At 32.9% G+C, this 10971-nt stretch overlaps 1 non-coding gene across 1 annotated transcript; it reads right to left on the bottom strand.

Annotated features, from left to right (window-relative positions):
- Positions 1-1657: 1657 nt before the first annotated feature.
- On the bottom strand, positions 1658-2436 carry LOC108212516 (uncharacterized). Its single transcript, XR_010289795.1, has 2 exons — positions 1820-2436; positions 1658-1696 (listed from the first exon to the last, which is right to left on the bottom strand). It is a non-coding gene; the product is annotated as an uncharacterized LOC108212516 (transcript).
- Positions 2437-10971: the final 8535 nt, after the last annotated feature.

A 10971-nucleotide genomic window follows, 5' to 3' on the forward strand; every position in this document is an offset into this window, starting at 1 on the left:
AGGTTTATGTTTGATAGGATCGGACCATGGGTTCATTATTTTAGTTGCGGGTTGTTCATATTAAGTATACCTAGACTAGCAAGGGTATGTTTACTTGGAGGAGATTACCCTGGAAATGTCTAGTGGAGACACATGTAGCAGTATTTAAGTATATCCCAATTCTCTCGTCTCATCCAAGTTAAATTGTTAGATAATGTATATAATATGTACTGTATTGCTATATAAATAATTAATTTGACTAAAAAGTCTAATAAATCAGTTTGAGCACAAAAAGAGGGAATATACATTACAGTTGTAATGTATCTATGTTAGTGTAGATGTAAAATTGACCTCAGGCTTAGCTGTGGGGAATTGTGTATATCCATGTTAACCACAAAAGTGTTAGAGACCTGTCAGGAATGTAGAAGAGTGTTTGAAGCTGTTAAAGTTGCCTTGAGCATACTTGCGCATATGTGTTGGGATGTATTATCATTTATCCCTAATGTGCATTGGGGTGGCTTGTGAATCAATTGTAAAAATGTGATAGAAATTGGTACCTGATGGTTATCTACCTTTGAACTGTGGGCACACTTAAACTCTTACATTTTGGCATTTTGCAATGAAATGTATTTGTGACAAGATTTTTTTGTCATAGTAAGAGCTTAGACAATTCACCTTCTGAAGCATTAATTTTTAGTGAAACTGTGGAGGAAGAGCTAGTAGCTCTGAACTTATCAGATTGGTACCAAGGTGCTTCCAAAAAGAGAACAAAAAGAAGAATAGACCAAGCAGCCTATTGTTTAGACCTCCTGGAAGAAATTGAAATGGAGGTCATTACTACAGCAAGTACCAGTACAGTTACAACTCCAGATATTTTATTTTATTGCTAAAGAAAATCTTGTGTTAGTTGTGGTAGACTCTGGATATATAGGTAAATATAGTTACCTATATATATGAATTCTGAATAAGACAATTTTGCAGAACAAAATCACGTCACAGTAAAAAGAAGAATTTCATGATTAGGATTAAAATCCCAATAGTGTTGTTATATATAGCAATTGAACTTGTATTCTTTCTTGAGACAAGTGAAAGTGTTGAACGCAATTACAGGTTAAAGCCACATGAACAATTAGGTGAAATTAGAAAATTAATACTTCTATAGTTATGCAGCCATGATATGTAGTATAACAATGATCTGGTTGTAGGCAAGTGCAGAGAAGATGTTAATCCTCATAAAATTTCTCCGGAGAATGAAACAAAGTTCATCCAAGTCTTACACAGAGAAACTGAATTAAGGTCAGTCAGTCATAGATATGGAACCATACAACAGAGATTCTGTTTACAAGTCAGGGATTGAGGATGATATTCCCACATTTACACTTCCAACTCATGGGCTTGTAATTTGAATTATCGATGTCACTTCTTGAATATGTTATTTTGTACACTCTTCCTGTGCTGTTGTCATTCTTGCTTCTTTTGGTGTGGGGGGTTGGAATCTGGATTGCTTCACAATGCCCACAAGTTGCACACCTGTTCTCACATTGTGGTGGCTTCGAACCGATTTTCCCTCTCAAGCTCAATTTTTCTTCCTGAATTAGTTAAATTATCAACCAACCATATTTGTATTACATAATTCAGTTGTGTATCATGATAGGCAAGTGAAAAAGTAGTCGTCTAACCTGGGAGGGGCTAACTGGTTTTTGCAGTATTCTTCTACCTGCATTATACAGACAAGTGAATAAATATTTTCGATGAGGTGGGTGAACTAAGTCACTGCACACACACAATGTACATGTAGATGACAGTATGGAGTATCAAGTTGATGAATATTGGGGTTTACCTGTAGTGGCCGCAGCAATGAATTTTGTCGATATTACGAGTAGTAGCAAAAGAGTGATAATCACAGAGTGAGGTGGTCTATCATGGTGGGGGGTTTTATGATGGCAACTATGTTTGCTGTGGATACAAATCATGTTTAGACAATATAACTGAAAGAAAATGGAGAGATGGATGTGTGGAATATGAATCATTAGGAGTTGGAGGTGAATAAGTAGATATATAGCAAGGGGATGGAAAGAGAGAGAGAGGAAGAAGATGAAGAAAAGAATTGGTATTGAGAAATGAGAAGGTTTGTTAAATCTGAAAAGTTTGTTGTTGCTTGATTGAATGAATGACATCCTAGCTACCTAAGCTAAAAAAGTACTAGTATGTTCTGATGGAAGTAATAGGACTGAATATGTACAAGCCTATTCATCTATAATCTGTTTTCTTATAAGATGGAAATGATAGAAATTGGAAGGACAAATGAGTGGTTCGCAGAACTTTATAAAGCATTTAGAAGTTTGAAAAGGAACCCTGAACTCAAAAGAAATTGGGATGCAGAAATCAAATCGTTTCCTTGGTCTTATATATTTGTTTCTAGCTAGCTGTATAAAATCTTTCTTGAATCTGGTTTCTTTCTTGGCCTATATCCTAGTGTTGAGGATCCACTTGTCAGTTTCAAAAATTGGTTTCACTTGGCTGAGTACTCGAATTCAGACCATTTAGGATTCAGTTTTGTGTTTAGACTTTAGACAGCCAACTCTTAAATCAGTTGTAAATATTTGGTGAGTCTTTGTTTAAAAGATATGGAGCTAAATGGCTATGTGTTGAATAAATTTCTGATTTTAGAACACGTCTTTAAAAAACGCCTGGTAGCCGGACATTTATAGCTATTTGCTCCTTTTATCCGGCTGCCTGTCTTTGCTGCTTAACATTCTATCAGGAACTATAGTTATACCCATAAATCGTGTTCAGCCCAGAGTTGAAAGAAGCACAAGGTAGAAGCAACTGGGAGCAGAAAACAGTTACTGGATAGTACAGCTACAAGACAAATATCGATATAAAAACATAGAACTAACTCCGCCCAGTGTTGTCACCAGCTTACACTTAAAAACTACTTAGAATACAGCTGGGAAGCTGGGGGGTTATGCGTCTGAAAAATCGTTTTCGTTGATAGATGTAGATTCTCTGTGTTTCTGTCTTTTGTGCAGGGGTCTTGTGCTACTGATTTTGGTTATCTAACTTTTCAGAGAGAACCAACTCATCACGCAAAATCCATATAACCTCCTCCTTTCTTACCTCGTTTCTAACACTGCCCCAAACAGATGCAGTATCAGCGTAAGTTAATTCATGTTGTTAAATTACTCCCCTTAAATATAATAATAATACTCATAGGAAGGGGTGATGTACCAATAGTATGGGACTACCCTGCAAGTTTAGTCAGGGAGGTCTATAGTTTGTTTCTGTAAAGCTAAAGCTAATTCTATCATTTCAACACAGGCCCATCAAGTCAACATAAGTTTTATTTTGGTTTTGACAAAAAAAACTTGAGTGAATTGTATAATTATAAAAGTACTGCAGGTCGGTAAGTGTGAGAATGAACCCATGCTCTGCAACCTGCTTAACTGTTTACACAAGCTAGTGTATCAATATATGATGCCTGTATATCTTCATCTTCCTCGTACACTCCACGCAGCCCCACATCTGTTTAGTTCTACATTCATCTTATCTTTGAATGCAACTTCATGATTAAGCAACGTAGATATTAAAACTATGGGTGCCGGGGTCCCCAGCATATGTATGCTGGGGAGCCGGTATCCAACTCACGGGTTTTTGACCGTTGAATGGCGCGCTGGACGGTTGTAATTAGAAGTTGAAATCATCACAGACGTCTGAATTTATTTTTAGCATAGTAATACTTTAAAGAAAATGTAAACAACAGAAGAACAAAAACAAGAAGCGGTTAGCGGGAGATCATAAACGAAGAACACAATGAATTTCACACAGCCTTCTCAACTCTGTGCGATTTAGGCCTTCATAAGCGAACATAAGCGATTTTGGCTAGCATTCTTATTCACAGAATTTAAGAAATTCAAACGCTCACACTACCTCACGTATGAGTCGTCACACACGATTTTCACACGATTTTGGCTAACATTTTTATTAATGATTTTCATTGTATAATTTGGATCGTTGAATATGCATTCTTGACTTCCTGTTAGTCTTTATGCATTGTGTGATCACGAAAAAAGGGTAGGGAGAATAAAGAAAAACCGTGATTATGGTTGTTTATTTCTCATAGTTAATGTGTTTGATGAATTGCCGGTTTAGGGAAATCTAGTAGGTTATGTGAACGGGTTGTCTTTGCTTCCAGCGCTAATGATTTCAACTTCTAATCACAGCCATTCAGCGCCATCCAACGATCGAAAAATCGTGCCGGGACCAGCACCCTAAAACTATAATGTACAAGAGAGTAAGACACGACAAGTTGAGTAGTAGTATATCATTACCTCTATTTCAAAAGTCGGTGATTAATCACTGATTAATTGATTAATCACTGTTTGTAACTTGTCGAATTGGTTAAATCAACGATTAATCTTGATCAATCCAATTAATCTCTGATTAATATTTGTTCCGTGACTTCATCGATTAACTCCAATTCTCACTTTCACAACACTGATTTATACTATGAAAATGCACTTAAATTTCACTGGGCAAAGAATATGCATCACCCTTGGCAAAAAAAAGAATATGCATCACAGCGAGAAATATATATCCATATTCAGCAAACATTCTTACCACAGGGGTATCATATGTCCCTTGACAAGATTGGGCCCAAATTACATCTGTTTAAGTGGTGCTTATTTCGAGACTAACAGAAATCGGGCAATGTTTACGGGCCCAGTATCTTCGTCAAGAAGCAAAATCACAAAATCACAAATGTTATGGTATGGCAGCTGAAATGACACCGTCTTTGATTTTAGTCCTTCTGTTTTGAAATATAAATCGTTTGATTTTTTGATAAATATTTTTAAATTTTTTGAACGCATAATTAATATCATTAATTCTAAAAAAAATTCTGAATAAATATATATGATTAATATTATAATTTGGAAAAAAAAAATTTAAAAATAATAATTTTAAATAGGTGGTCAAAAGACTTAAAAACGTGTGTCAAAAAGTCAAGCGACCTATATTTCAAAACGGAGGGAGTATTCGTTACGGAGTACTCCTCCGTCCCATTTAATTCTATACACTTTCCTTCTTTGAATTTCCCACTTAATTCTATACATTTCAAAATTTTCAGAAAATATTAAACTTTTATAATATAAAAACCCCTACTCTTCAGCTATTTTTTCAAATTTATCAATTATATATTAATGAGACTCACTAATTTACGTACTTTTCTTTCATTTCTCATCACTTTATATTACATTATACACTTAAATTTAAGCAGCATTTGGTCTGGTTCAGAGCATAGCTAACGTTATATGAAATGTTACTGTACCGTTTGTCCTAATCCTTGATCTAGTGTTTAGTGTTTCGATTAAAACTTACTCTCCCCTCAACTCTCAATTTTATACCATCTCTATTTTGAAATATTCAATTTTTTTTTACATTCCAAAAATAATAATATTTTTATAATACAAAACATTATTTCACCCCCTAATTTCTTTCACCATCTATATTTTATAATAATATAAACATATTTATAATGTATGGTTGTGGGCACATACACACTCCGTTTTAAATTATATGTTCACTTTCTAAAAAATCAGAAAAATGAATTAGAGAAAAAAGAGTTAACATAATATATGTGACATATCAACATTGATCTTGCAAATATAAATTAGAAATATGTGAAAGAGAGTTGACTTTAAAAATATAAATTTACATTGAAAGTTGAAGTGAACAAATATTTTGACAAATTTTTTTCCTAAACTGGACATATATTTTGAAATGAAAGGAGTACTAGCAATCATTTTCAAGTGACAAATCTATTACAATTTCATCAATAATGACAGCTCATATATCAATCTCTCTTCAATCAAAATCATTCACCTAGTTGGTATGACATACCGGAAATCCACTACTTTCTACTATCATCTCAAATTTATTATTAAATATAAATTGATCTCATTTTTTTTTATTTTCCATCTAACTTGACAATTTTTTACACATTTTCTTGATTTCTGTATGAAAATCTAGAGAGAGGTAGTAGTTGTGTGGGAACCTCATTCCATCGATAAAAAATTATGGGTCATTTTTAAAATGTGTCCATCAACTACTTTTTCTTTAGATGGATGATTTTTATTTGGTGGAGATTTTTGTGCATGCAGAGGGTTTTCATTCTTAATGAGTGGGAGGCAATAGAAATCCACCACCTGACTTAAAATTAGTTGCATTTGGAAAATCTGATAAATTACTAAGTTATTACTAGACTACGTCGGGTAAAACTTTACTAGCTACGTGTTGTAATCTTTTTATCATTCTCATTAACCCGTTACTATGTCCTCCATTTTTATTTTCATCCCAGATGCTCATTTCTATGAACGATTGAAACGCCCCTTAAAATGTTGAAGTAGACACACCGCCAGGTGGTTAAAAGACAAGTACTGAATCCCAGAGGTGCTAATTAGGTATTTTATCTCTATTTAGTACTTACAGATCAATTACCTTGATTGATAAGGCACTTTTGGTTTACCAAATCAAAACACTTGTCTCGTTTAACAGACTTAGGCTTGCATGATATTCCTAGAATTAGTAAATATATTGATGCATATATGATTATAATTCCTCATCATGTAAGATATGCAAACAAATCATGTAAAATCAAACAATGTATGTTTTATTAGACATTTTTCTTATTTCAAGTTTCAAATTAATTTAAAATAGAATAAAATTTATGTGGTTTATATTTTTTCTATTAAAAAAGCCCACATTAAAGTTTAGCACAGGGTCTACTTTTTGATTGAGCCGGCCTGTTCATAAGCCGCCAAGACAAAAACATGTGAGTGAAGAATGTATGTTAAGCGAAATTAACTTATAAGCCCGCGAAGACAAAAACTGGAATGACCGAAGAATGAAAGAAAGGATCGAAGGTGAGATGGATAAGTGACTTAAAGTGGGCCAAAAACAAAAACCTACTATATCTGAACGAGTGTGGTATAAGGATAAGACAGGTCCAACTGGAAGATATGCAAACAAATCACGTAAAATTCATAAATGAGAAAGTTGAGTTACCCTACTCTTTATTCGTGAGAAGATGTGTGCATTAAACTTAGGTACATGTAAGTTCATGTGTGTATGTCTATATCCATCCTCCTTACATGCCTGATTTTGACATTGCACCTTCCACCTAGCCTATCACCGGCAACACCGCTAGCTCCAGCTCGATCGGGCTTCTCCGACCAAGCACAAATCGCCGGATCAGAATTCAGAACCACACACTTCGCTACAATTTATAATGTTTGGTTTTCAATCCAATTCATGCGCATTTGGACCACCTGTGGATAGATAAAATTGACAGCACTACTTTGATTAGGATAGTGATGAATGTTTTATGAATAGTTCAGGTTTAACATACGAAAATTTAATGATCTACGAAAATATTAAGTCGGCTCCTTAAGTAGGGGTCTGCGTGCATCTTACTCTCTCCGACTTTCTGGACTGATAACATGCATCTTAGCCTTCCGTTCGGGATGAAACATGAAGAGCATGTTCGGTTTTGGCCCTAAGAACAATTATTCCGTGATACCTACCGATCAGTAACATCAAATTCAGCACAAACAACTGTAAATAGCCTCTCACGATCATTCCATTAAGAGTTTAAAAACAAAACGATCAAACGATGAGTTAGCTTTGGAAACCAATAGTAGCATTCATATATTATTGATACAGCTGTATGATCAGTGATGGCATTCACTACTGTGTCAAAATCCAAACAACAGGGATTGCTTATTTTGACTAGTAAATAGTATAGGTCCACTTCATTTAATAGTTGCAGTAATCAGTCTCGTCAGGTGGTGATTAAGAAGTGGATTTGCGACTAATGACGCTGCCCCAAGTGGCACTCGTACTAGATTAGTGATGCTGTTAGGACGCCAAATATCTGGGATATAACATGGGGTGGGGTGTGCCAAAATTTTGGTGTGTTAGCCAGGGCCGGCTCAACAGTGAAGCCAACTAAGCGGTTGCTTAGAGCAAGTCCAAGAGTGCCTCAAATTGTTGTCCTAAGTTAAAATTTAGGGCATTTGATAAAGAAAGCTGCTCCAACAATGTCCTAGTGATGCCTTATATCACTAGGACAACTCCTTCAAGCCCTATTTTTGAGGCACTCTCTCTCCTTGCCCTATCCCATATTTTATAATAAATTTCTATCTATACTCTCTTTCTCTCTCTACTTTCTATGATGTTTTAATGATGAAAGTGAACTTTTAATAATAAAATATTAAACGAATAGAGAAAATAAGGCACATTGTTGGAGTTGAAGTTGGTTGAATATGTCCTAAACTACTAGGACATAATTTTTTATATTATATTTAGGGCTTCAACTAGGACACTGTTGGACTTGCTCTTAGGGCCTAGTCCCAGAAGGCCTCAAATTTTTCATAATTTTATATATATATATATATATATATATATATATATATATATATATATATATATATATATATATATATATCTTTATGTTATAATAGTTAAATTTTAATTGGCATTTATGAAAATAAATATTTAATATAAATATAAATTATTTTAATTTAAATATATATATATATATATATATATATATATATATATATATATATATAATATTAGTAATATAAATAAAATTAACTTAAAAAAATAGAATCAGATGAAGCAAATGATTTTGAATTTTTCAGTAAATATGTCTAAGTACTTAATATATGTAATATATATACTGTTTAAATAAATAATATCTATTTTGTTTTTCGTAAATTTTCGGTTATTATATATTATGTGATTTCTATCTATTCTGGTATAGTACTCTCTTGAAAAATTTAATTAGCTTAAATGTTATATTAATATACAAATCAACCTAAAATAATATATATATATATATATATATATATATATATATATATATATATAAATGATGTATAAATTTTGTGTAAAATGTAAATATAATTATTATGTTCTCATAAACAAATATATGTATAATCATTTATAAGAATCCAAAATATAAACTATTTCAAATATAAAAAGTAAGTATTACATTAAAATTTATTATGAATAATATATAAATATATATATTACATAAAATAAAAATATTTTTATATATAGAAAAATGTCTATATTAAAATCTTGCTTAGGGCCTCAAGTTGAGCCGGCCCTGGTGTTAGCTCGGACACTTCTTGCAGTACAAGTTAAAATCTGTACAATAAATTTACCAAATGAATGTTAAATAGTTTAAAACGGTACAGTAAATTAGATTTTTGAACTATTAATTATTAGCTAAAGAACTCTATAACCCAGGCACGTTGAAACTGAAACTAACGGGACTTTTGGGTTAAAGTTAGGAATGAAAATCAAGAATGATAATGGAGAGTATGAGAATGAGAATGGTATGAAAATCGAAAAGGTGAGAAGGTTATGATGTAGCCATCTAAAAGATTGAGGTTTTAATTCCATAATACCACCAAATTGAGATTCCGATTCCAATTAACGGGACTCTTTAATTAAATATGAACCAAACATCCCTAACTAAATATATATATATACACGCTATCGGGGACAACCAATCTGGGTTTTACCCTTTAAGCGAAACTGAAAGAGGAGGCTCCTTTGTGGCTTGTGCTCATGATTGCCGGTTTACTGGTGGTAGAGTGACCACGTGAGGCTGCGACGTTTATTTTTAAACTTGTGTTGAAATTATGAAGGCTCTTTTCATTTTGTGGTCCTTTCTTTCACCGACATAAACCCCCTTAATGCACATTTGAGTTGTGCCAACCTTTATGCTTGATCACCAGTTGGTCGATGTTTAGCATATTACGGTTAACTATACTAGATAGACATATAAGTTGAGAACAAAAATTAAATATATAATAAAAGAATAAAATATATTGATTATGTTAAAGTACAATATGACTATGATAATATTAATCTCTTCCTAATATTTTCAGATTTTAGAGGAATTGATAATTTAATATGATATCAGAGTTCAAGCAACTTCAAGCAGCTACACGAAAGAGAAAGTTCTTGATCCTAACTCAAATATGAAATTTTGAATAAAGGAATTGTTAAAATATAATATGATCCTCCCAAGTTTTCTTTTAACATCTTAAAATTTTAAACGTTGGAACTCAAAATATCATAACTAAAGGTAATATTTAAAAAATTTGTCTAATATGTGTCTATAGGCATATGCTAAGTACTAAATTTTATATGTTTTAGATATTTTGATTGGTATGATTACTGTATATGCAGGAGGTACATCATTATTAAAAAGTAAGAGTCAATTAAAATGAGTCAAACTTATAATTTTTAATGCTTAACATGTAATCATGAACACACGTTAGGAAAACCGATATTTAAAACGAGAGCAGGATCGTTAGTAAATTCATTTACCAAGTGTTAATGTCCAATTCAGATTAATATATGTTCCATTCATGACGCCCTGAAATTACTCCATGCACTTGCACAGAAGTGAAAAAATTTTACTTCCACATTTCGCAGACATCTCTTGAGCGAGCATAAACAGGTTATTAATAGGTCATTAGTTCTATTAAAAATTAAACGTTTTCAAATATAAAACTTGATTGAGTTGGAGTTTTGAATTTATGAAGTTACAACTCTCGTTCTCCGAATACAAACCAGACGAACATGACAACAAAAACGAAAAACGAAGGTAGTTGAGCTGCACAAATCAAGAGAGACACACACATAAAAAAGGATAAGATAGAAGATACAGTACTAGCTATGTATGTACAGCTTTCAGTGCCAAGTAGGCAACTAGTATAAATCATATAGACTTGTAGGTTTCACTGAATTAGCAAGAATATACAGGAATAAGTTAAAATATTGTGGGGAGAAGCTACGCATGAAAGAAAGAATGGACACAACTGCATCTAATGTACTGTTGTAATAACAAGAATACATTCTGAGTAACAATAATAAACGTAGGGCGGGTGAAGACAACGAATAGAGGGT

This window comes from Daucus carota, chromosome 3 (assembly GCF_001625215.2).
Source record: "Daucus carota subsp. sativus chromosome 3, DH1 v3.0, whole genome shotgun sequence".
Taxonomy (NCBI): Eukaryota; Viridiplantae; Streptophyta; class Magnoliopsida; order Apiales; family Apiaceae; genus Daucus; species Daucus carota.